This window comes from Perissodus microlepis, chromosome 17, assembly GCF_051167445.1.
Source record: "Perissodus microlepis isolate ML-2025 ecotype Zambia chromosome 17, ASM5116744v1, whole genome shotgun sequence".
NCBI lineage: Eukaryota > Metazoa > Chordata > Actinopteri > Cichliformes > Cichlidae > Perissodus > Perissodus microlepis.
This window is the reverse complement of record NC_140477.1, coordinates 3,186,369-3,213,684: the sequence shown is the minus strand read 5'-3', so window position 1 is coordinate 3,213,684 and position 27,316 is coordinate 3,186,369. Positions and strand designations below refer to the sequence as shown.

At 40.0% G+C, this 27,316-nt stretch overlaps 1 protein-coding gene across 2 annotated transcripts in view; it reads right to left on the bottom strand.

Moving 5' to 3' along the window:
- Positions 1 to 17,523: 17,523 nt before the first annotated feature.
- The window catches only part of LOC146369040 (chemokine-like protein TAFA-2), an 86,650-nt gene continuing 76,857 nt past the window's right edge, over positions 17,524 to 27,316 (bottom strand). For both annotated transcript variants that reach the window (XM_084909104.1, XM_084909103.1), the window contains exon 6: positions 17,524 to 18,463. The gene's annotated coding sequence lies outside the window, so the exon portion shown is untranslated. The remainder of the gene's footprint in view (positions 18,464 to 27,316) is intronic.

The following is a 27,316-nucleotide window of genomic DNA, read 5'->3' as shown; positions in this document are numbered from 1 at the left end:
AAAAAGTTGGACTTCTGGACATGCTAAAGGAAGGTAGAAGTTACCATATTTTATGGATTATACGATGCGTTAAGCGAAATAAAACAGTCAGATAAGTCAAACTTTACTTAAATCATTGTTCTTGCTTCCTCTACTTCCATACCATTAATTAATTAATGTTGAATTCTCTGGCAGCTGCTCTATTGCTGAGGGGTTTTACAGCCTTAAAACATCTATAATAATTGTAAAAAATAAAGCTGGCTACTTCGCAGATTTCACCTATCGCGGGTTATTTTTAGAACGTAACGCGATAAACGAGGGACCACTATATCGTTAATCAATACTATAATTTTAGCTGAGCTATATAGACATTCAATCTCTATACAGTTCTCATAATTGGTTAAATTAGCTACAGACAATCAAACTGTTTTGTACCTGAGTGTTTTACATGTTAAGATGGGAGCATCTTAACAGCAGCTTTCAGACAGCCCCATGTAGCCAGTTAAGCTACTGCAGTGCAGTTTTTGGCTCTTAGGTATTGTTTTGAAGGCTACATCTCACTGCAAACATAACATTATGAACAAAAGCAAAATGTGCGTTCATAGATAACAATTGATGTTGGTCACATACAATAGCTGTGTGACATAAGTCAAAATGTCGTTTAGACAGACGAGACCAAAGTGAAGATGTTTGGTCATGTTGCACAGCACCATGAGGATCTGGACATCTTGAAGGCATTGAGTCAACCATTGGTCCACTGTGTAGCTACCAAATATTTAAAAGTCAAATGTGAGGCCAACTGTCTGACAGCTAAAGCTTGGCTGAGACTATCTGCAACAGGAAAATGATTGCAATCAAAGCAGCAAATCTATAACAGAATGGCTGAAAAAGAAAGTAAAAGTAAAGATGTTGCATTTGTCCAATCAAATTCCAGACCTTAACCCTGAAATGTTGTGTACCTAAACTTCAAAGAGCTAAAACAATGCTGTAAAGAAGAGTGGGCACAGTTATGCAGGTCTTTTTTTTTTTTTTTTTTTTTTGCTTTTACAGGCCTGGGAGCTGTTTGAAATGCCCTTTAAATAGGTCGGCGGGATGACAAGTAAGAGTCTGTTCCTACAGAGGATACTGAACCTCGGCCTTTCAACCACGGTAGCAACTTTTGCAGTTGGTGTAGCAGCAGCATCCTCTCCCCCTCCCCTCGGCAGAAACCAGCCCTGCGTCCAAATAGAGTTGTAGAAATAAGAGAATCCCGGGCTTAAAGAACAAAAGAAGAGGCCAAGTTTGAGTGAGACAGAAAGTCTGCGAGATTAGAGCCGTCAATCCCAGCATCTTTAGCTCCTAGCGGGATCAACCACAAAGTTGTAATAGAGGCGAAGGAACTTTTCAAGTCCACCGCCGCACTCCGCCACACTCGCTGCTCTACCCACATCCCTCCCGTCTCTCAGCATCACCAGAACTGGGGGGGGGCTGAGAGAGGTTTAGGCAGGGTGAGTGGGTGGGTAAGGTGGGGTGCTGACGAACTTTCCCTGAACTCTCGCAAGCTTTGTCTCCTACTTTCATCTCAGGTCACTGTCAGTAGAGGATTTATCTCGTTAAAAGCCGCCCAGAGATGAAACAAGGACCACTGACGCCGAACACAAAGGGCCAGGCTCCCGGTGCTGCTTTTCTTCTTCTTCTGATACCTCAGAGTGAAGTTTTTCTTTGTGCTAAATATGGGTCTTTTAGTCTCGAGATAAGGTAGTCCCACTGTCTCTGCCTGATTAATTAACCTGCGACGGAAATTTTCCACAAAGCGTGACAATTGTACAGAATAAAATGGATCTTGCACAGAGGGAACGGGGCCCTGGAAATGACTAATTCTACATTTTATTCTTTGTAATTAAATAAGCAAAATAATAAAAGCCTCCTGAAGGAGTAGGGGGGAAAAGGAACTGTTCTATGACTCCAGCTCCTGGCAGTTAGAGCAGCGAAGCAAACGGCCGATCTTCGAATACGAAGACATACCTAGACGACATGTTTGGATCAATCAGATAAAGATGCTGTCAGGAAACAAAGACGCTGACACAACTCACAAAAAGACACGTTTGCGATGCTCTGATGTGCCACCAGAAATATGACAGTCATTGAAATGGCTCGCTTTGACAAAAAGCCTGTGTTTTCTCACTCACATGTTATTTGGTTATTGTCAATCTCCCCTGCAACTATTGTTGTCGCAGGCCCAGTTTAATGATAGTGAATCTATCCCGGGATGGCAGATTACAAAATCGTAGCAGCAAAGGCAACACAATGGCAAAGCAAATCACCGTGAGAGGCTGCGCTTTATGCAGCTGCTGTCTGCCTTTCCACGCTGCACGCAGGTAAGTTTGATGACACCGATGGCTCGCTCGAATCATCAGCGCCATCCATTTGTCTGCTTTGTTGTAGTCGATGTAATGCTCAGCAGCATCTAATTTGCTCTCGCTTTTTACCAGTTTTCAGCCAATTTTAGCTCCACAATAGGTTCTGAAATTTGTGTCAGTGGCAGACAATGAAGAGACAGCTTTGAGGAAAAATGATTTCTGCAGACATTATGAGGCACCAGATGCCTTGGTGTTCATTATATCTGTGTCTCTTTAATTTGGTTGCTAAACCTCACTGGAGTACAATGCGGTGCCGCTGCTCATTCCTCTGAAAGAAAAGATTTGACAGCTTTTTTTCTTTTTTTTTGCCACTGGAGCTTGTGCTGATATAAAACATTCAGGGGCAAAATTAACATTAAAGATGCCTTGGTTGCAGAAAAAATAAAGAAAAAGTTAGTGAACCTTTTTCAATTTCTAGAATTGCTGCATTGATAAATCATAATGTGCGTTCTGATATTGATCTTTTAATCCGGTATTTTCCTGGTGTTTTTTTCATAGACTTTATATAAAACATGAACATAACTTCCAGGTATGAGAATTGCTTTTAAACCTGCTTTTATAAAGGTCACCGTGGGGAGAGTTGTGAGGTGGCAAAAAAAAGGTTCAGTTTTATAGAAGTCTTTAAAAACAACAGCCTTATGCTTACTTGATCAGTGGCCTCAGTGAACAGTTTCCCAATGAGTTTATGATTTCAGTTGCTACTTTAAAGTCTTGTTATCTGGGCTAATGCTAACCGAACGCTCAGACAATGTCATTGGCCAGTTACAGTGTTGATCGTGGACCAACATTATACTGGTGATGCAGGAAGATACAGATACACTTGTTTGGCAAAGTTTTACAATACACTTTACTATAAAGTGACCAATGTTTGTCATCATTAATATTACCAACTTGTAATTGAAACTTTGTAAACACTGGTATGTGAAAATGTGGTTTAATCTGTGACTTAGTCACAAATGCAGCAGAATAAAATAAACAGAAGACTCACTATCTGGTGTTTCAGTCTGATGTCATTAGTTGTTTCCAGGTCCAAACTCCTCTTTAGTTCACAAAGAGCCCGCGGCGTCACTGACAGTTAAAAACTGTCTAAATTCCATCCATCCATCCATTCGCTTCCGCTTATCCTTTTCAGGGGCGCTGGAGCATATCCCAGCTGTCATAGGGCGAGAGGCGGGGTACACCCTGGACAGGTCGCCAGTCTGTCGCAGGGCCAACACACAGGGACAGACAACCATTCGCACTCACATTCACTCGGACATTCACACCTAGTGGCAATTTGGATTATCCAATTAACCTATCCCCACAAGCTGCATGTCTTTGGACGGTGGGAGGAAGCCGGAGTACCCGGAGGGAACCCACAACCCACACCCACACTTATTTAATCACTAGTGTACATATATTTATATTTATAGATACATATATATTTAGTCATCTTTTCTCTTTTACCATGTATCTCTAATATTTTGCTCCTTACTATTTTTTTTTTTTATTTATTTTATTTTATTATATTTTATTATATTTTCTCCTACTGTATTATGCTGCTGAGTGACTGCTGCTCGTCAAACACATTTCATTGCAATGTTGACCCTGTGCTAACTTGCATATGACAAATAAAACTGAAAACACAAACATGGGGAGAACATGCAAACTCCACACAGAAAGACCTGATGGTGGAATGAACTCAGGACCTTCTTGCTGTGCGGCAACAGTGCTAACCACTGTGCCACCGTGCTGCCATCTGTCTAAATTCTTTCATCTTTAATAAAATGATCAGTGTGGCTGCTCTACCAGGTGTAACAATTAGTTTAACATCCATGAGAAACAGGATTCATGAAGTTTAACGGAGTTCGAAGTTAGCGGGGAGTTAGCTCGCTAGTTTCCATCTAAAGATCATATGCCATGTTCTGAGAGATTTCTGAAAAATTCAAACGTACAGCTCTGCTATCACTTCCAACATAAATGAAGACGGAAAACTAAACAGCAGTGATGTTTGTTGGGTTACTGAAACTGGACTAGCTGGTATACAATTGTCATGTGTCAGCTATGTGCAGGTAGGATAGGAGGAATGATGGACCCAAAAGTGCAGACTCAAAACAGATTTATTACTAAATAACAAAAACAGAAAAGTGGCTAAACTGGGAATACAGGAACTAAACTGGCAGGCAGGTGGATGGAACACACCGCATGGGATGAGGGTACATCACAGACAGAGGAAAACACAGGGCTTACATACACAGAGGGAGCAATCAGGGAATGAGAGACAGAAGGGAAATGCAGCTGGGACAAATCAGGGCTAAAGAGATGGGGGGAGCAAAACCTGATACAATAACCTGAGACACGGACTTTCAAAGTAAAACAGGAAGCATAACACAGAGACGCGGACTTGACAAGGGGATACAGTGACTATGGAACACAGACAGAAAGCAGAACACTAACAAAGAAACCAAAATGCTAGAAATGATCAATAATATCAACATCAAAGTTCAATAATAATGCAAAACTAAAAACTCTGGGTCAACGACCCAGGCACCCTGACAATAATGGTGCACTACATGCTGGCTAGCTCCACAGCCTTAGCATAATGTAAGCACATTAGCACAGTGAAGCTGGAGGATGAACGCTAACTTTTCTCCACTCGATAAAAGTTAGCGTGAAGATTCCCGATGGTTAGGGACAAATGCAATCGCATGGCAGGAAAAAGATGCTGTAAAAGGACAAACTTAAGTCAGGAGAACAACTTCGATAATCCATCCACGATACAAGGTTGGTATCGTTAGGTTAATATGGTTTGGGTTACTCGCTATGAAAAATTCTTGATTCCAACTTCATGTACCCATTGAAATCTTTGTTAGCCTCAGAGTACACTCACCTGTCTCCTTTTGCCTTTAGAACTTAATTCTTCATCATCACACAGTTGCTGCAGATTTGTTGGTTACACACCCATGAGCCACATCTACTGCTCTATTGGACTGAGATTTGGTGACTGTGGAGGCCACCTAAGGACAGTGAACGCATCATCATGTTCAAGAAACCAGATGACTTGAGCTTTGGGACAGGGTACACTGTGGTCATGAAGCGATGAACACGATCAGTGATAATCTCATCATTTGATCTTCTTTTTTAAAAAATTCAATTTTAGGGGTAAAATGAATCCCCCTTGTTTTAAAACTTACCTCTCTTCTTTGTGTTTTACCATGCCAGTCTCTGACAGTAGGTTTGTAGCTGGAAGAATCATATGAATAATAGTTACTTAACTATAAAATAAACCTTTTTTAATGGTTCCAAATTGGAAACTGATGGTGCTCTAAGTTACATAATTCACAGCAAAATTAGCCGTGTCATAATTGCTATGATCATGGAGTAGAGACGTGCAACACAGCATGGACTCAGCATTCACCTCAGCTGACACTGTTGCTCTTCAGGTGTGATCACTTTTAGTTTCATCTTAAGTGCTGTAGGCAGTTTGCCTTAATCAGAGCTATGCAATGTGATTGCTCTACCACACCGCTCACGTTATCCCTTCCTGTTCTATAAAGGACAGCACCAAATGATACGCCTCGTGTTTAACCTTTATCCTTTCCTGCCCATCCCCAAGGCCTTAAAGATCTGTGGTGGCCTTGCTGAGCAGGGTGGGTGATGTATTTCCTTTCACACAAAGGCCCAGAAAGAAAAGTGCTACATGCATAAGTGGGATGAATCCCTGCCGTTTCCTTTGTCTCATCCATGTGTAATCCAACCCCACGCTTGGAGGGATACTTCACAGAGCTCGAGGGGAATGCGGCAAACGGGCACGATCCATCATCATGCTAATTAGAGACATCTCGGTTTTTATTGGCGTGAGAAGGACCGGATAACGTCAGCTCTGGTCAGCATGCGTGCTCGGGGATCTATTTCTCATCAGATTTCCAATAACTAAATATAGCGATTACACCCATGAGGACAATTTTAACAGCATTAATGGGTGTAGCAGCGATGCATCACTGTAGCACCTCTAATAACAGAATGTCCTCAGGGCAGTTCAGCATTCATGCAGCAGTTACCAGTGGTCACAATGAAAAGCTATCTTTATGCAGCTGTTTGTGGCAGTCGGCAGGTATGGGCCAGTTAAAAGATCTGTTGATGGGAAAAAAAAACATTTTACTTTTCAATAAAATCCATCCCAGCTAGACGTCGTTGCAGTATGATATGTGATATGCGGATAATCAGTATAGTGCTGATTTTGCTTTTTCTCTGTCCTGTCATAGGTTTCTGTTATGTCACATTAATATTATCATATATAGACTGAAATTCACCTGTCAAAGCAGCAAAAAGTAGTACTTCAAAGTAGTACTATTTCTTTTCTCTTTTTTTCTATGTACTGTAAATACTGCTATGGTGGTGAATGTCACACTGCAGCAGTGCCCAGTATAAATCATCCTGAAGAAGTCAAAAGTAAAAGTTTAAAGTCATGTCAATTAGTTTTTATAAAAAATTAAATAGCCTAGTTCATGCTCAAGTTAATTATAATTTATGAGACATAATTAAAACACGTAAAGTGAATGAGCTAATGTACATGAAGAATTCATTTTAGCAAAGCTGTAACTTTATTCAGTCATTTATGGCTGAATTAAGCCATAAATGACATGAATAACACTAAATACATTAATCCTGAGCCCATTAACTTACATACAACTTTAATGCACACACACAGTCTGGTATGTCACCTGTCGTACGATAACAAACTCATTTATTTCAGATCAGACATAAACTGTGCTGGTTGCACATGAGTTCTTTCATAGTTCCAAGGCATTTTCCTATTTTTCTGCCTGTTTTCGGAAAATATGAACAGCAGGTATCATTTTCAGATGTTTCATTTATTAGTGATTAAAGCTGCACTAATCAATATTTTTGTGTGGGTTTAATTAATATGTATAACATGAAAAGATTTTTCTCGTGGAGCTGACTAGAATGACTGAGAATTATTGACGAAGCCTGCAGTGATTCTTTTAGTTTGTTTTGGTTTATGCATGTGGTTCTCACCAGTCTTGTGTTGAGTAGGTACAGTGGCTTGCAAAAGTATTCCACATTTTGTCACATTACAGCCACAAACATGAATCAATTTTATTGGAATTCCACATGAAAGACCAACACAAAGTGAACACGTGAGAAGTGGAACAAAAATCATACATGATTCCAAACAGTTTTTACAAATAAATAACTGAAAAGTGGGGTGTGCGTAATTATTCAGCCCCCTGAGTCAATACTTTGTAGAACCACCTTTTGCTGCAGTTACAGCTGCCAGTCTTTTAGGGTCTGTCTCTACCAGCTTTGCACATCTAGAGACTGAAATTTTTGCCCATTCTTCTTTGCAAAACAGCTCCAGCTCAGTCAGATTAGATGGACAGCGTTTGTGAACAGCAGTTTTCAGATCTTGCCAGATTCTCGATTGGATTTAGATCTGGACTTTGACTGGGCCATTCTAACACATGGATATGTTTTGTTTTAAACCGTTCCATTGTTGCCCTGGCTTTATGTTTAGTGTCGTTGTCCTGCTGGAAGGTGAACCTCCGCCCCAGTCTCAAGTCTTTTGCAGACTCCAAGAGGTTTTCTTCCCTGTATTTGGCTCCATCCGTCTTCCCATCAACTCTGACCAGCTTCCCTGTCCCTGCTGAAGAGAAGCACCCCCAGAGCATGATGCTGCCACCACCATATTTGACAGTGGGGATGGTGTGTTCAGAGTGATGTGCAGTGTTAGTTTTCCTCCACACATAGCGTTTTGCATTTTGGCCAAAAAGTTCCATTTTGGTCTCACCTGACCAGAGCAGCTTCTTCCACATGTTTGCTGTGTCCCCCACATGGCTTGTGGCAAACTGCAAACGGGACTTCTTATGGTTTTCTGTTAACAATGGCTTTCTTCTTGCCACTCTTCCATAAGGGCCAACTTTGTGCAGTGCACGACTAATAGTTGTCCTATGGACAGATTCCCCCACCTGAGCTGTAGATCTCTGCAGCTCGTCCAGAGTCACCATGGGCCTCTTGGCTGCATTTCTGATCAGCGCTCTCCTTGTTCGGCCTGTGAGTTTAGGTGGACGGCCTTGTCTTGGTAGGTTTACAGTTGTGCCATACTCCTTCCATTTCTGAATGATCGCTTGAACAGTGCTCCGTGGGATGTTCAACGCTTGGGGAAATCTTTTTGTAGCCTAAGCCTGCTTTAAATTTCTCAATAGCTTTATCCCTGACCTGTCTGGTATGTTCTTTGGACTTCATGGTGTTGTTGCTCCCAATATTTCCTTAGACAACCTCTGAGGGCGTCACAGGGCAGTTGTGGAGCTGTTTTGCAAAGAAGAATGGGCAAGGATTTCAGTCTGTAGATGTGCAAAGCTGGTAGAGACAGACCCTAAAAGACTGGCAGCTGTAATTGCAGCAAAAGGTGGTTTTACAAAGTACTGACTCAGGGGGCTGAATAATTACGCACACCCCACTTTTCAGTTATTTATTTGTAAAAACTGTTTGGAATCATGTACGATTTTTGTTCCACGTCTTTCACGTGGAATTCCAATAAAACTGATTCATGTTTGTAGCTGTAATGTAACAAAATGTGGAAATATTCAAGGGGGCTGAATACTTTTGCAAGCCACTGTATGTTTTCACTGGTAGCTGGGATATAACCACCTGGAATTGGTGGGGAACACAAACTGCATATAAAAGATGGAATTATCCTTTTTTTACATAAGCACATAGGTCTGAATCAAGTGACCCTAAATCCCCCCATAGTTACGCTGCAGTAGGTCTAGGCTACTGCAGGATGCACCGAGTGTTTCTTCTTTGCTCACCTTATATTGTTTTTCACTCTTTATGTTTATAAACCACTCTGCATTTAATTATTAGTTATTATTAATCTATGGCTCTCTTCAACAACTCTCATTGGGTTGCACCAGATGGTCGCTCCTCCCTGAGCCTGGTTCTGCTGGAGGTTTCTTCCTGTTAAAAAGGAGTTTTTCCTTCCCACTGTCGCCAAAAGATTTGCTCATACGGGGTCATCTGAATGTTGGGGTTTTGTTTTCTCTGTATTATTGTGGGGTCTTTACCTTTCAGTATAAAGTGCTTTGAGGCAACTGTTGTTGTCATTTAGCCCTAAATAAATAAAACTGTTGTTGCAAAGAAGACTCCTGATCTATAGCATCGTATGTGTGATTTTCATATGATGAATATATGAGAGAAATGATAAGAATAGAAAGACTGAGATAAGATTCTGTTTGCTGGCATTCTGGTCCTGGCTTGAGTAGCTGTAGGTTAATCAGCTGAGACAAAGCGAAGTTGGAGTTGGTGTTCCCAGGCTGCACGTAAAACTATTTCTACAGAGCAGAGAGAAGGCTAGTGCGAATCAACACTTCTAACAGCTTTAGTTTGTTATTACACCCGCAGAAACATATCAATAATTCCACTACAGCGAGCATCTCCGCCATTTGATTGTTTGATGAATGCATCAGAGCATTCTCTATTGCCTGAGCGCGAGGCTCAGCTCTAAAAAGCAACACTCATTATTTGTATATATGCACAGAGAAGTCACGCAGACTGCTACGTTGCTGTGGGAAAACAAATTACATGATCGGATGGAATAAATTCCCCATATGCAACGATATCTTGGCAAGCCTCCACTTTCCAACGTATCCCCTCTCGCCTGGAGCGTTTTGAAACATTCCCCATCAGGGGATTCATATTCACATCTGTAATTCTGTCTCGAACATACAGTTCTGACAAGTCCTTTTGTTGTTGTAAAACGATTAAATAAAATTAAAGTACAAAGCTGGCGATAGCATCGGCGGTTTACAGTGTGTATGTGTAATGAAATTTCTTCTCCCAGAGAATCGATGAGGCCCATTCCCCTGGTGGACTGTTTAATTACAAAACCCTCATTAGATTATGAAACTATACAGCATATGGTGAGAGGAGGAGATCCCTTTGATGTGCTCTTGTAATGACTGCAGCAAGAAAAAAAAAATAGAAGGAGAGAGAATTGCCTGCCTTTTGCTTCATGCGAATCTCTTGAAAGAAATCAAAGCTTTGAAAGTGAGGTTTTCTGTTTTGTGCAGTCCCAGCTCACCCCACCCCACTCATGCTCCTCTGAACTGACTCAGATGCCAACCACTGGGAGCCAAGGATTGACCCAGGAAATTTCAAACTGCTTTGACAGACATGCCGAGGCCGCTGGTGTCACGGCCTTTTGATTCACAGAGGCCGTTTGTCATTTTGCCAAAAAAAAAAAAAAAGCGTGAATGCCTTTGGTGATGAAGAATGAAGCTTGATGTTTGAAGGAAGCACTCAGTTGCTCGTAGAACATGAGAAAGTCGCTGTGGGCGGCACTTGTCTTCTGTTCTTGGCGCTACACATTTCACAGACTCTCTTTGGAAAGGGATAGCAGGCTGGGAAACAGTCATTGAGTGTAACTGTGTTTGACAGCCAGAGACAAACGGAACATGTTGAAAAATGAAAATCGAGGTCCATTTAGGAACCTGGAAAAAACGAGCTCCATCTCTTTTTAGTTTTCATTTTCTTTTTTTCTCAAATGTCTCTAAGCAGCTGTACCCCCCCCCCCGGAGCTTTATGGACCCGTCAGTAACGTAAAAAAACAAAAACCTTTCCAGTAATCTAGTGCAGTGTGTCTTGACCTGCTGGGCTGTGGCTAGTGGGTCCCTTTATGACAAAGGGATGAAGTTTTTTAATAAGTGTGCTTCCCAGAGCAGTGCAAGCTAATTTCTCACTGGGGTCCTCGACTAACAGACAGCAGAATTCAGCGTGATACTCAAAAAATAGTTGGTGTCTTAAAACATTTTTATCATTTAGGGGAGGACTTTGACAGTTTAGGTGCAGAATCTTTCTAAACATATTGTTTGCCCGTCATTGGGGGATACACAGGCTATGCTTTCTCTGCAAACAATCCTATGTAATCATCCATCACAGCAAGACGGTAACACAACCAACTTTATTCTCTCGAGGTTCATTGCTGTTGTTACTGTCACATCTTTTCTCTTAAAATGACTCAAACTAACGTACATGAAAGTGCAAATGCCCTTTCTTTTCCATAAACTGGCACTTGCAAAGAGAATTTTGCAAACAGACTATATGTATGCAAGAACATGTCAAGCATCATAACATAAAATTTTTAACAAGGCAAGACAGAAATAAATTTTTTTAAATGTATTTTTTAAATGCATACATGCATAAAACAAAGAGTCTAGATTTTTGCTAATACACACTTAATTGTGTATTTAATACACAATTGAAAAACTAGCTTACAAATAATGACATTAAACCCTGCTTTTATTTTTGTTTTCTATTTTTGGGGAGGTGAGGGTGTTTTGCAGTTTTCTAAATGCCTGCAACTGTGGATAATGGAGTGGCACGTGGTGCTGTTTACAGAAAGGCAGAGACGATAGTTTTAATTTATTTTAAATCTTTAGATTTCACTGGGCAAGCACTGCTGTCCTTGCTTGCTCTGATTGAATGAACACCACTGGTGCAATAGCTCACCCTTTTTGAGGGTCTGATATTGGGTTGGGATAGCAACTCAATATCAGACCCTCAATATTAGATTTCTAATTGAACTAAACTTACAGAGTTCATGGTCTCTGTTACTTTTTCTCCTTTGCTTCCTTTTCCTCTGTTCTTGATTCCAGTGACTAGACCACCAAATTATACACTTTTCTTTGTCTGAAATTTTTCTTCATTACTGGCATCTTAATTGCCATCCTTAATGTTATTATTATTATTATTATTATTATTATTATTATTATAGAAGAAGATGGAAAAAGAATAACTAAATAAACTTTGTTACTACCCAGGGTTTATTTTTGGGGGCGGGGCTTCATGTGGATACTTTTAAGCATTGATGTTAGGGGTGCGGTTGCTTTGACAGGTCTTTTACATACAGTTTATGTTATTTACTTAAGATGAGTATATTATATATGAATAACGAACACACTAATTGCAACTCACACAATATCTTTACATTATTATATTGTATCATCTGGCTGTAAAAACTCTAGCTGGCACAACATGACCTAACGGCGTATTATTTTTAACAGTTAATTGTCCTTGTGCTTTGCTTGTCACTGGGCAGGTTGTGTAACATGATTAGAATTGTAACACCAAAACAATGAACTGAAAGATGCAAAAACTCATTGTAAAGGTGAAGGAAACTGAATAACTGTTCAAAGTGTTTAGTTGATTTAACTGTAGTGACAACCTTTCCATTGCAGTTATATATTGGTTGCATATTTTTCATTAAAACAGCTTTAAATTAGAATCCAACTTGGGCGTCTACAGCAGGGGAAACAACCTGATGGCTCTCGTGTCTCTTGTCTCACTAGAAAATTGCTGCTAAAACAGTGTGTCGCTGTGATGAAACATCCATATGTGATTTTAGAACATTTTCAAGAGGAGCAAGTTGCACCAATTCACCCTCAGAGGACAAACACACAAATAGAGTCATTATTCACAAGATTGTTTCATTTTACAAAGCAGAAAGATTATACTCAGAATGGATCAACATGATGATAACAGATGGCATTCTTGTTGTGGAAGGCAAGGTGAGATTAAAAAGAAAGTCGGAGTAAACAGGAGTAATACTGTGGCAGAGCTGCGCATTTCAAAACAACCGACCACTTTTCCTGCTGATTTACATCAAAAAACGACTCATCTGTCTACACTCTGTGATTTTCTCAAATGTGATGGCAGGAGTCATGGCAGGCCTTTTTCAGATGTGCAGAAAACCAACTTTGGCTATTGATTTGATATCTTCAACACCCCCTCTGAGGCGATGCGTTTTTAAAGGACCATTGACACTACATGGAAGCTTAAATGACAGCAGAGCGACTGATTAAGCTCGACTTGAACTGCATTCTCCACAGAGATGTTCCGATTTAGGGAGATGTCTATTTACAGATATTTTAGGATGTGACAGAAAATGTCTTATCTAAGAAGCTTTTACAATCAATGTAATACAGCTAGATCCACAATTTGTTGTACAAAGAGACACTTTTCATAGTTTTGCTTTAAATCAATCAGTATGTAATGGAAGTGCAGACTTCCAGGTTTGATAATTACATTATTGCAGTGTTTATGTGCATTAACCATTTTTAAGAGGCTCAAAAGTAACTGGACAACTGAATGACTAGCAGTTGCAAAGACATATGAGGCCTGTTCCCTTTTAATTTAATGACAAATAAAGCAGGAGTAATACAGTTTATTCAAAGCATTGAATTTGTATTTTATAGCTTTTCACTGTAATTTTAAATATGACATCCATGCAAGTGAGAAGGGCCATCATAACGCTGGAAAGAGGGATAGTAACAATCTGCTTCTATCATTAAAAGAAGGAATGCACCAGCCTACTAATGACTGAATTACTTCCATGGTTAAGAAAAAGAACTCAACTTCTAACCAAGTCATGAACACTCCCAGAGAGGTAAGCGTGTTATTGTCTCTACAATCATGAGATCAAATCATGGAAAAGGAGAGGAACAGTTCATGATCCACAGCAAACCACATTATATGTCTAGCATGGTGGAGGCAGTGTTATTGCATAAGAAGAACAGGATCACTAGTGTTTATTGTTGATGTGACTGCTGACAGAAGTAGCAGGATAAAATCTCCAGTGTACAGGGTTATACTTTCTGCTCAGACTCAGAAATTAGATGTTCTGTCAACGTCTCAGTCTCAGCAAATGCAAAGAGACCCACAAACAAGCAGCAACACAAGGTGGCTGTAGTAAAGACCTGGCAGAGCATCTCGATTTTGGAAATGCAGCATTTGGTCATGTCCATGGGGTCTGATTGAAAAGATATTCATCCAAGTATTTAAAACAGTCCTTACACTGAAACTCATGGTAGTCTGTCCAATTAGTTTTGAGCCTCTGAAAATGGTGCACTTTGTATAAAAATGACAGTTATTCCTGAACAGTAAATGTAACAATTTTTGTTGTTGTTGTTGATCATTTGTTTTAAAATCCACTGCACATCCTGTGCAAATCAATTCTGTCAACACTCCCAGAGCGGCTGAATCAGCAAAAACAGCCGCAACACAATTTGAATATAATAAACGTTATGAAAGCAGAAGTGTTGTACTGGATTAGATTTACATTAAAAAGTGTAAAAAGTGCTTTGAGTTTAAGGCTAAAATAAACTGCAAAAATCCAGCGAGCTAGTTCAGGCAGGCAACGAGAGCTGTGCTTCGTCATGAACACTAACATGGCTCATCTTCCAAACACCACCTCCCAGCTTTGGTGTTCGAGTTGAGCTGCAGAATCTCCAATCACGTGTCAATTCCACTGCTTCTTTTTTTTCAACCCCACCGCCACCCGAACATCCACCTGTGCTCAGAGTCGGTTTTTTGTTGGGGGCAAGGGAAGGGAGACCAGACAGGAGGAGCTCCAGAGTTGTTGCTACTACAGGAAAATGCTGCCACCGCAAACAGGGAAGACGATGCAGACAAGAGGAGAAAGAGACCTTTCTACACTTCTCTAAATGTATCTGTTATGCCAGGGGATTTTATTATTATTATTTGCAAAAACTAAATTATAGATGACCTGGAATTGTCAGCGAGAAGAGTTTGGCGTTATCCTTAAATCCTTATCCTTATTATTATTTTAATATTGATTATTATTATTATTATATTTCACTTTCACACAAGTGTTGTGAGACTTCATGTTATCTTTCATATCAAAACAATTATAAAAAAAACAACGTACAGAACATATTTAGTTTTGTCCGATTTCCCTGTGGCTCCTCTGTTTCCCTCCGATTGCTGGTGTAAGATTAAAGAAACATTAATACAATGAAAGGAGACTGACAGTCAGAATTCTGGCTGTATGGCTACTCTTAAATATATCTAATTTTACAAATTACAAGTAAAATGTGTTGCGTAAATTACTTGCAGCCTCATCAGGAGGTTGTGGACTGTTCTGGGCATATACATTTGCACTTTAAAATTACCACTAGCACTGCAGCTGTATTTTAAAAGTGTGGTTTGGGAAGCAGAGCAGGTTGTTTCCTACTGTACTCCTCCAGTCTGCATGTTAAAGCATCCTTGGGCAGGATACCAAACCTCAACTTCTTCCCAAAGCATGTATCCGTGTGTGAGTGCATGAATGGTTCTTATGCTTACACAGAGTGCTTGAATGAGGCTTGTAATGAAAAGTGCTTTGAGTGCTCAGTTAGAGCAGAAAAGTGCTATTGAACTACCAGTCCACTTACTCGAGGCAAAGCGGAGCACTAAGCTAAATGTTGTTGCAAGCATGGCAGTTATAACACTAACGTAAGTTTCACATGTGCCCTGCAGTACCGAACTTTTTTAGGCAGAGCTGCGTGTGAAAATGCAAATGTCCAACACATGGTGTTAAACCTGCCAGCTTCCTCTTACAGTCTGTGTTATGTCCGATTGTGCAAATGTTAGAATAGCATAGACAGTTATCTGTTAGGTAGGCTTCATCTGTCTGTGCTGCTTCCTGTGCACTCTATCCAGGAAGCTCCCTCAGCTAAAGCGGAGTACTTCTAGTAGAATGTGTGTGAATCTGAATACCTCATGCTGTTTGCTACATGTAAGAAAGGACATCTGTGAATGGTCTACTTCCCCTGACATTATCATGAGTGCAAACGCCATTTTACCATTTTAATTTAGAAGCTGAAAGAAGAGTCTGCAGGAATTTCCACACAAAAATTCTGCACTTCAGCTAGAGTGATTTCACTGCAGTCGGCAAAGATAGTGAGTGTCTGCACCAAATTCCACTTTTCCACAGCAAACAGTTGTTAAAACATTTCATCTCTATCCACAAATGGTAACATCATGGTGACACTAGAAGAAAAATCTTTAAAGGTACGTGAAAAATTATTTTTTTTATATAGGTTGTTTAACAGAAATGAGAATTTTGTAATCATAAATATACACTGATCACCGTGTAATCTGGTCTTCCAACAAACTGATGAATTCTCATAAATTTAAAAACATAGAAGTAGCTGCCAGGTCATGGAGGCTGCCATGTTGAATATAGTAGCCAGGATGAGCATTTCCATTCTGCATAATCATGTTTTATGTACATGTTAAGAAACCAGTCACACGCAGTACATAAATAATTAACTGATAAAGTGTATGTAGTGCACCTTATATGTTAGTTTTAATTCAGAGGTCACAACAAGTTATTTCAAACTATATATGACCATTCAACATTTATTTATATATATATATATATATATATATATATATATATGCGTATTTCTTTTTTTTCTCATGTTTTTCTCTTCCACTGCTCTTTCTCTCTCTTTCCTAATTTCCACCTCATCCTCTTCCTCATCTCATCTCCTGAGCTAAAGTTGTAACCCTCGGGACAGCTGACAACCAGCTGGCTAAACAACAACAACAACAAAAGCTGGTTATAAGCTAACATTATGCCAGCTAATGTTATGCCTCCGATAAACAGTTTGATTACATTCTAATATCATATTAGTTTATTAACTAAGAGTCCAACCTTGTTAAATCCACTTCAAAGAAAGTTGCCGGCTAACAGCAAACAACACCAGCAAAGTTCAGGCTGTCACCAACAATTCACCTCACTGTCATCTGACAGACGTTTGCTTTACGGACTCATCTACATAGGCCATCAGGAGGCCATCAGTCCAATAGACGTGGACACATCCTGACAGGTGAAGTAAACAGCAGACTCACAGTCTAGGCTGTCATGAACCCAAGTTGTTTCGTCCTACAGCGGCCACTGTAGCTCGGATTGTGCATTTGAATAGGTAGAGGTAAGAAAACAGAATGGAGTTGACTGCAATCTGCAATTACTGACCTCTACTGGTGACATTTAACACACTTTACCTTTAACATTTTGTGGGATCCACGAATGTTTGTATGAAATTCTGTGCCTGTTTATTCAGAAGAGATAGGGACACAGTTTTAGAAAACATCATATAAATAAAAATCATAAAATCTCCAAAGTCCAGAAAGGGGACTGCCATGTTTAAGGAGCTGCCATAACACCAGATGCCCCTCATGATCCAACCCCAAAGAGCTTTGTATCTCTTCCCAGAGACCTGATAGGTGAATGTGTAAGCCACTACACTGTGGAGCCTTTCAGTCACTGTCACATACAGATGGTTCAAAGACACGTGGCTTTAGTTACACAACCATAGTTTATTACTGATGTCATCACTTACACAGACAACGGAAGTGTCAGCGATACCTACTAAAAGGTGATCAGAAAATCATACTTGAGTAACTAGTTGAAAACAGCTTCAGGACCGCTGCTGCTGTCAGATGCTGTTTAATTTACACGACGCTCTTGTCAAAAATTCAAACTCCCGAGCCATATTCCAAAAAAGATTAATACTAATAATAATAATGATAATAATAAACAATATTTTTTTAAACTGATAAAAGTGGCTTGAAATGACAGGATGATTTTCAGAGGACCTTCAGACCACACATGGTTTCCTCTTGCTGTTTGGTAACAGCTGGTAGGTTTGACCAGTTGGTGCCATTTTTTTTTTTAAAGTGCTGGTTTCATGTAACATGTCCTTGTTTTAGCGTTTGGGTTGAATTCCTCTTGATTGTGGCTGTGTATCTCTATGAAAACCACCCCATTTAAATATATTTAACCCATATTAAACTTTTCAAACTACACTCTGTTAGAGAAGAAAGCCACGATGCATTTTGTGTTCGATATTTGCAATGCTTATACGACATACTGACCTGCTGTTCACCCTGGACAACATGTGATGCAAAAAAACCTGTGAACGAGGTATTACTCTATAAATAACATATAGGCAAAGTTCACCGTTGTATTCTACTACAAGCAGCACAATGTCAGATTAAATCCTGTTGTCCGGTAAGGCTAGTCATACGGAGTCCTTTGAAAAGGAACGCTGAATGATCAGTACTTTTAATGGGATCTGCTCCTCTTTTTGATGTCCATAGAGTTCAGGAAGAAGCATTCAAAGTTTTCCAAAGTTTAACTGCACTCCAGAAGAAAGGATGTCTCTATTTACAGAAAGGTCCTTTGCATTACTCTCTTCTCCTTTGATGATCCCGCGGGCCAGAACTGTTGCTTCAACCTAAATCAGAAGAGAAACCTAATGAAACAAAGTCAGAGCCAGGACAGCTGCAGAATCATCAAAACATCACCTATGAAAGAGTTACAGAACATAACATTATTTTTTTATATATATATAGACATACAGTGTATAACTGTCTGAGGTCACAAGAGGAAAAAAAATGGAACTGCACAGAACTGAAAAGCATAGCCACCAGTTATAAAACTAAACTTTATCAACCGAACGCTCCCGCCTACGCTGATTGACATGTCAAAGATGTTGGCAAAGCAACAACAGAATCAGATGCATTATTCAAATCTCGAAGCCCTGATTTTCCATTCTTGCTGCTTACTTTTGATGTTTGACACTGTGAGGAAACAGATTTCATCTTCACAAGAAAAATGTTTAAAATGGTCTGAAAGCCCCACAAGAACACCGCTGTGTAGGTTGATTCTGTTCATCTGGAGAAATGCTACGTCCAGATGCACCAAGACATTGCTGTGTAGCTATGACATAACCTGTTATACGACTTAAAGTGAACAAAGACACTTCTGCCATTATGCACCCCTCGTCTAACTGCTTTCTTGAGGTGTAACTTGATATCACCTGGACTAGAACCCTGGCACATTTAGCACCATCCAAGTAACAGCCTCCAGGGTGGAAGTGCCAAAAATTGTAGTACCTACATTGGCCACTTGAGGCAGGCTCTAAAAATGACCCAATCATCATGATTGCTCAACTTGCTAAATGGACACAAGCAAAACATTTTTTTCAAACCTGACAGAAGCTGCTTTTTAACATAGCAACAAAACAGAGAGAAAGCAGGAAGCTTAACAAGCAAGCACAATGCAAACTGCATCTAGACTCAAGAGCAGCGGGTCTGTGTTCTCTATGACGAATCATGCTTCTCCGTCTGGCAATCTGATCGACAAGTCTGGGTTTGGTGGTTGCCAGTCGAATGACCGTTGTGTGACTGCATTGTGCCAAGTGTAAAGTTTGGTGGAGGGGGATTATGGTGTGGGGTTGTTTTTCAGGAGTTGGGCTCAGCCCTTTAGTTCCAGTGAAACAAACTCCTAATGCTTCAGGAACAGTTTGGGGATGGCCCCTTCCTGTTCCAACATGACTGTGCACCAGTGCACAAAACAATGTCTCCATAAACACATGGATAATCCAGGGGTCTGTACAATTAAGGTTGCAACAAGAGACATAAAAGGTGAAAAAAAGAATTAAACTAACGGTAAATATTGTTTATCAGCATGATGTTATGTCCTTTTGAAATGGCCATCGAAAGGCAAATGTGGATGGACATGTGCTCAAGTGAACTGGGTGGATACCAGTGGCTGAAGCACCTAGTAACTCTTACCACCAAAGTAGATACCCTCAGAAAGAAATCATGCCTGGTTTTCAAAGTAAGAATGGTAACAGTAGCTTTCCGCTGCTTCAGAGAGTGGGATGGTTTCTTCTAGACTGGAAAGTTGTTGATGCTAATGTTTGCCATGTGCTAACTGTCTAGCTGGGTTTCTGCAAGAAAACTTGTGAGACTCAGTGACTGAGATCAGCAAGGTGGGGCGAAACATTGCAGCTGAATAATATGGCGACATCCCATTGCTATAGCTCTAATTGTGTGTCACAGACAGAATAGGTGCAAAGGATTAGGTAGCCGCTCTCCACTTCTGTAAAAACACAGTGTGTGAGACAGAAAGGAGTGGGGAGTTTATCTTCCACCTCCAGCTAGAGAACACAGTCGCATTTAATTGCATTCACCTATAGCGATGGATGACTCAGCTTAAGGTAATTAATTAGTGGGCATAAGTGGACAGATATCAGCTAAACAGGTAAAATGCTTTAAGTATTTACATTTTCTTTTTGTCCTGTTTCTTTTATTAACTTCTTTGTTAGTTTTTTTTAGCTGTTTTATGTGTAATTCGTTTAAAAATAGGCCATTAAAATGCTTAACAGTAGCCTTATATTAAAAATTTGAAATTCTCTTTAAAATATTACCACTGCTTAGGCTGAGCAGTAGTCAAACAATAATAATCCAATCATGTGATAGCTATCTACTATCTAACTGTTAACTGGGGAGTGTCGGACCATCTATAAATGAATTCTATTAAGTCTATCTAGTGCTTAGGTCACAGGTTTGGAGCTTATTCCACATGCTATAGCGCAAGAGGTGGGTCAAAACGACCCCAACCTCTCACATCCACATCTAAAGCCAATTCACAGCCAACAATTAACCCAACAAGTATTTCTATGGACTTTTTTCAAGGCTTTTTGTCAATTTTTGTCAAACTCCGCTTCAGGTCCAAAAGTCAAATGAACACTGCAGCATCACTGAGAGTTATAAACTGTCTAAATTCTTTCATCTGTAATAAAATGATCAGCGTTGCTGCTTTACCAGGTGTAACAATTAAGTTTAACATCCAGAGTTAGAAGTTAGCAGGAAGTTAGCTCGCTAGTTTCCACCTAAACATGACATAGCATGTACTGACTAAGAGATTTCTGAAAAATTCAAACGTACAGCTCTGCTACCTGAAGACAGAAAACTAAACAGCAGTGACGTTTCTAGGTTTACTGAAGTTGGGCTAGCTGGTATATAATGATGTGTTACATGGTTGTTAGCTACCATGTACAGCTACATAATTACATGGTAAGGTTTTGAAAACTGAGCTTTAAAATGAACAGTGGTAATAAAAACCGAGAGAGACCGGCAGTGATCACTGACTGTTTTTGGGGGCTTGTTCAGATTGAATAGAATAAGAAAGAAATCATTAAAAATGTTAGAAGCACAACAGCCTTAATAAACGCAGAGTAATTTGGACTCGGAAGCAGGGTTCATACTTCATCACTTAAAGTTGACCTTGAAGACCGTGATGGATGTAAGGTAAAATTTAGTAGTAGTTTTGCCTAACATGACCCCCTTCTACACCCCTCAGAATTTATTCAAAATTTTTCAGGCTATCATGTTTACACACAGAATGACAAGCATGCAAATCCTACCAAAAACATAACCTCCTTGGTGGAGGTAATAACATTTGTTCTAAAATCCCTTGACCTACTTGTGCTATGAAATGTGAAAACTCTTTAAATTGTTCCTGTACAATAAATGAGCATAAGGTCTGTGTGCTTTTTACAGTTGCTTTTTATGCATTTACTATATAATGAAAGATTAAACTGGTAGGACTAAAAAACTGGTCTGTATAGAGCCAGAGATTTTCAAGGCTATATGAGAGCTACAATATAACCATAACATTCAAACTGAGTGTAGTGCACACTGGACCAAGTTGGCTGGTATTCCCCTTTCATGAAGAAGAGCAAGCATTTAACATAACATGAGATGTAGCGGGCAGTATGGTGGCACGGTGGTTAGCACTGTTGCCGCACAGCAAGAAGGTCCTGAGTTCAATTCCACCATCAGGCTGGGGTCTCTCTGTGTGGAGTTTGCATGTTCTCCCCGGGTACTCCAGCTTCCACCGTCCAAAGACATGCAGTTTGTGGGGATTGGTTAATTGATTAATCCAAATTGCCCATAGGTGTGAATGCGGGAGTAAATTTGAGCATCTGTCTCTGTGTGTTAGTCCCTGTCCCTGCGACAGACTGGTGACCTGCCAGGGTGCACCCCGCCTCTTGCCCTATGACAGCTGGGATAGGCTCCAGCAACCCTGAGAAGTGGATGGATGGATGAGATGTAGTGTTATATAAAAATACTGGATACTCGCTGCAGTTGTTAGTAGCAGTTGGCGTCCACTTCTGATTAACACCAGTGGTTCAAAACTCTGTGCAGCAACTCCTGCTGATGTGAAACACATCTGGAGCTCTTTCAGATTAGTCTTCTTCCTGTTCCTAAAAACTAACAGCCTTTTATATCTGCATAAATTGTTATCACAGTGCTGTACATACAGTGCAACATGAGGAAATAAGATGCTGGTGGGTTGTTTCCGAGTTCTCCGCTGTGACATACTGCAAAGACCTCCATTCTCCTTGAGATTAAATTGCCTGTCATGAAGCTCGGCAGCTGACTGGCAGCTCCTCTGCTCCTCTAAAAGTACATTCTGGAAAAGACTCGAGGAGCCTAGCATAACAACCTTCATAACGACGTCCCCTATCAATTCCAACCGCCTGTCAGGCGCCACGTAGGTTTGACGAACTGAAGGAAGCCATTGGCGGACTTGTAAGGCCCCCATTATTGATGCTGAACTTCTGACAGGAAACAGACAGCTCTGACAGCCTGGTTAGATTAATTCACAAATGGTCTGTTTGATGCAGAATTGGGTAGAGCAGCATGGCGATGCATAGTTTTATTTTAATCATCCACAATTATGCAGGAAAGGAAAACAATCCAAGAACCATCAGGCCACCACTTGACAAGAAAACCAGCATAATCACATCAAGCAGAGAGTGAAGAGTTTCCATAAGTTCAGGTGGTTGCACCACTTTGCTGGTCACTGAACAAGCTTGAGATAAATTCTTCCCTCTTTTTTATAGAGCCATTTATATTCAGGGCTGTCATTGTGATTAATGTGGTACTAATTTGAGAATAATTTCAGGCTGAAATGACAGAGAGCAAAGTCATTTCTTGTCAGAAGAGAAACTGTCTTCAGAGATGGATCTACGCTGCGTTTCAACTCAGGAGGTGGATCATTACCAGGATTCGAGTGTCTCAAACACCGCCGAAAATACTAAGAGGAAAAACCAAGTCTTCCCTGAGTATTGTGTTAATTTAATTGGTGGCTGGCAAGTGCTAATTTAACTGGCAAAAGCTTCATTTCTATTCAGCTCATGAAGAAAGGCTGGCTCAAAGTCTTAACACAGCAGGTACAGGGCTCATGTTTGTGTCATTTAGCTGTGTAATTGGAACACTGCGGTGTCCTTTCCTGCAATATGTTTTGTGTTCTAACTACCATGACCGGGCTTTTCGCAGGATGGCCATTTTAAAGATGAACAGGGAGTGATTTTAATGTGTGAATCAGCCTGTAAAATCAGCAGAAACTGAAAGTGGTGGCACCACAGAGCCACCTTTCTCCAAATTAAGTTTTACGCTCTGGACTATTGGGCAATTTCTGCCACAAATCAAAACTCGTAGTCACTGTTCTTCTGGGAAATTTATAGGTGTGGTGCTACTCTGCGCTTATTTAAATGGTAGAAGCATAGCAGATTAGTATCAAGGATGTAGCAGGGTGGGAGAAGAAGAAAACTTTCAGTATTCACTTTTCAAGGTGTTAATGACATTAAAACCTGGATTGCAACACAGGTGAGGAAAAAACAGGCTTTTATCAGGGGGGAAGGATTGTACCTCAGGGTGGGCTCTGTTTGTATCCAGCTCTGTGCAGCTGATGTCTTTAAAAATCTTGGTGGGATGTTGTCCTCTTAAAATTTACATTTAAATTTTGAAGCAGCAATATTTAAAAAACAAAAAAAGGGTTAGGATGGCTTGCATTTTCAGCCACAGCTGAAAAAAAAGTCACATAGTTAAATAGCGTTAGAGCACAAAATTGATGAGCTCTTTTCAAAACAGTGTTTGCAGCTAACCAAAGATCAGTGAGTGAAAACAAGTATTGATCTGCAGCTCAGCTCTCACAGTTACATTGTTTGCTTTGTAGTTATTGGTCCCGCTAGTTATTATTATCATTCCTTACAAAATGATGTAGCTCAGGGTTTTCTGATTTCAAGGACTCGGGGGTGACGTTCATGACTGTCATAGCAATTTTTCACGCTCTGAAATGTAATGGCTCTGAAATCTAAGCAGGCTGTGCCTCGAAGTTTCACTTAAAAAACATCTCATTTGAAGCTGCAGTGGCAGCATAGCAATGGAAATATCAGCATATCAGTTTTAGGCATTCCTGTATATTAAGTTTGCTAAATTCAAACAAAACAAGCTATTGATCCAGTATTGAAGACACGATTCACTGTGTTTTACTCTTTAACATAGTCAGATCCACAGGCAAAAACAAATAGGCTCAAGCACTCTGACAATATTATGGTATATGCCTGGTATATGAGGATATTTAGAAATCCCCAAATCATTTGAAATACCATCAAAACTACAGACCCTCTGCTTTCTATTAAGGTCATGTGATGTATTGTAGTGTAGTCTATTTCAAAGCATGCAGCTTTTTAGCACCAGCAGCTGAGACAGAAAGATGGTGACTGTGAGAGACCGAGGGCAATGCTGAGTGATCAGTTTAAAGAAATGTCTCTGCCTCTCTCTGTATGGGAGCATTAGTTATTTTCTGATGATAAAGGTGAGCTAGCTGATATATTCCCACTTTTAATTTCTTCCAATTAAAAGAGCAGTTTAGTGCCATGAGATTCTCCCAGAAGAATGCAAGGCAAAGGGCGCTTTTATTATACCAGAAAAAGCTCTTTCCAGTGCAAATGACTGTCGAGTCATGAAAAAGAAAGTTTTCACATGACTGTGTGCAGTCCTGTAAAAAACTAAGTCCTCTCTATCATTTAGCAGCTTGTAGAACCACCTTTAGCAGCAGTGTTGGTCAAGTTACTTGAAAAAAGTAATCAGTAACTAATTACCGATTACTTCCCCAAAAAAGTAATCCCGTTACTTTACTGATTACTTATTTTCAAAAGTAATTAATTACTTAGTTACTTAGTTACTTTTTAAAAACACGATTTACAACCTGAATAGGTGATAAAGTGATAGATCTGTCAGCCCAATTCTACTTTTTCTGCATAATCCATCATACAAAATGTAATCAAATGGAAAAGTCTCTTTTTTAAACTTGTTTTATTAGTTTTAACCTTTTAACTTTATGCATCAAGCAAAAATTTAATTATATGCAACATTCTCTGACTGGAAGAAATTAGTTTAACATTTAAACTTATTTTCTGCACATTCCAGCACATAAATTTTATTTTTTTGTGTGTGTGTTTACACTCAGTCTTTCAAATAGATGCAAGTAAAACACAGCAGAAAATAAATAACATCAAAGACTAGCGGTCCTTTTGCTCTATTTTCACCTGTAAAGCAGGAGTGGTGTAGGCGGAGGTTTACCCTGGTGCAGGTGAGCCGCAGTGGTCAGTGGAAGAATCCGCGAGTTTCTCTGTGAGTTTCCCATTACATCGTAGCTACTCGGTGCTTGCTTGGAAGTTTAGGGGTTTTTTTTCGCTGTAAAAAGAAGTTTTCTTCCCACGCACAATGGACACTAATGTTTTTGTCACTTTTTATGGAATCAAACTCAAAGTAAGGTCAGTACTTCCACGCTTTAAACGCTGCACGCTCATACTCTCTCCCGCACTCGATATATGATCCACTGTTGATCTGCACACAGCTGTTGTCACGAACGTCGGACTCGCTTACGTCACTGTCGTGAGACATTCTCGCAAAAAAAATCACGGTTTTAGTAACGCAGCGTTCCTACGGTAAAGTAACGGTAATCTAATTACCGTTTTTGCAATAGTAATCCCTTACTTTACTCGTTACCTGAAAAAAGTAATCAGATTACAGTAACGCGTTACTGCCCATCTCTGTTTAGCAGTAATAGCTTGAAGTAACTGTTTCCTGTATGGTTTCATGAGCCTCTCACATCATTGTGGGAGGCTCTTCTTTACAGTGTTGCTTCATGTCATTGAGGTTTGCATCCATTCATTTATGTACAACTCTCTGAAGGTTCCACCACAGCATTTCAGTCAGTTTTAGCCAAGCTTTACTCACATTTTGCTCTAAAATATTTTGGTATACAGAGCAGAACATGGCCCATTAAATCACAGCAAGCTGTCCAAGAAAACGAGCACAAATCATAACCTCGGCACCACCGTGCTCGATAGTTCATATGAGGTGTTTGTGCTGATATGCAGTGTTTGGTTTACACCAGATGTGCCGCTGTGCATTATGGGCAAACAGCTGCACTTTGGTCTCGTCTGTTCAAAGGACATTGATGCAGAGGTCTTGTGGTTTGTTCAAACCTAAGCTGTGCTGCCATGTTCTTTTTAGAGACAAGAGGCTTTCTCCTGGCAACACTTCCAAACAAGCCATGCTTATTAAGTCTTTTCCTAATTGTACTGTCATTAAATGAACCTTTAATATGCTAACTCAGAGTCTGAGATGTTGCTGTTTCTCTAAACACTGCACAGTCTGACCTTGGTGTGAATTTGCTGGTGTGTCCACTCCTGGGACAATTGGAGCATTCACATCCACGTTAATAGACCAACAAGGTACCAAATATGGTTCTGTTATAGAGGTCCTCACACTTGCAGATGATCAATTAATCAAGTGCATTTAATTAACATCACCTGGCTGGTACTTGTACTCTTAATTCCTTTATGGAAGCATTAAAGGTGGACTTTTCCCCCCCAACTTTATCAAATCCTTCAGGTAACATGGCACTATTCGCCATACGCACATCCACTGAACAACAGAGCAAAGAGATGGTGTCCTACTTCTACCCTGAGCTGAAAGTAATGTAGTCTATACCTTAAGAAGAGAAGTGAATTACCATTAACTCAATCCATAAATGAGTGATCATAAGCAGACGGATGATAGATGAACAAATAAAGGAGTCTAAAAGTACTGTACAATAACATTTGCCTGAGCATATCCTAGGAGCAATCCAGAAGGTGTTTATTTCTCTTTCTTTTACTTTCTCCTCCATTTTTCTACAATAACTTACAATCAGTGTCATTTGGTAGATTACATGACAAAAGTCCTACAACGACTTCAAGAACAAAACACAAATCTCCCTGAGTAATGATTCTCCTCAGCGTGAGATGCTGTAGACTTTTTCATCTGTTCAAATTGAATCGTGAATCAAGGATGCGGAGAATGAGCAGAGGTTTAAAAATATAAAATTATAAGAGAACTATAAACAGTGTAATAAAAAAGCAGCACTAGCCCACATTAGAGCTTTCTTTTCTCTCATC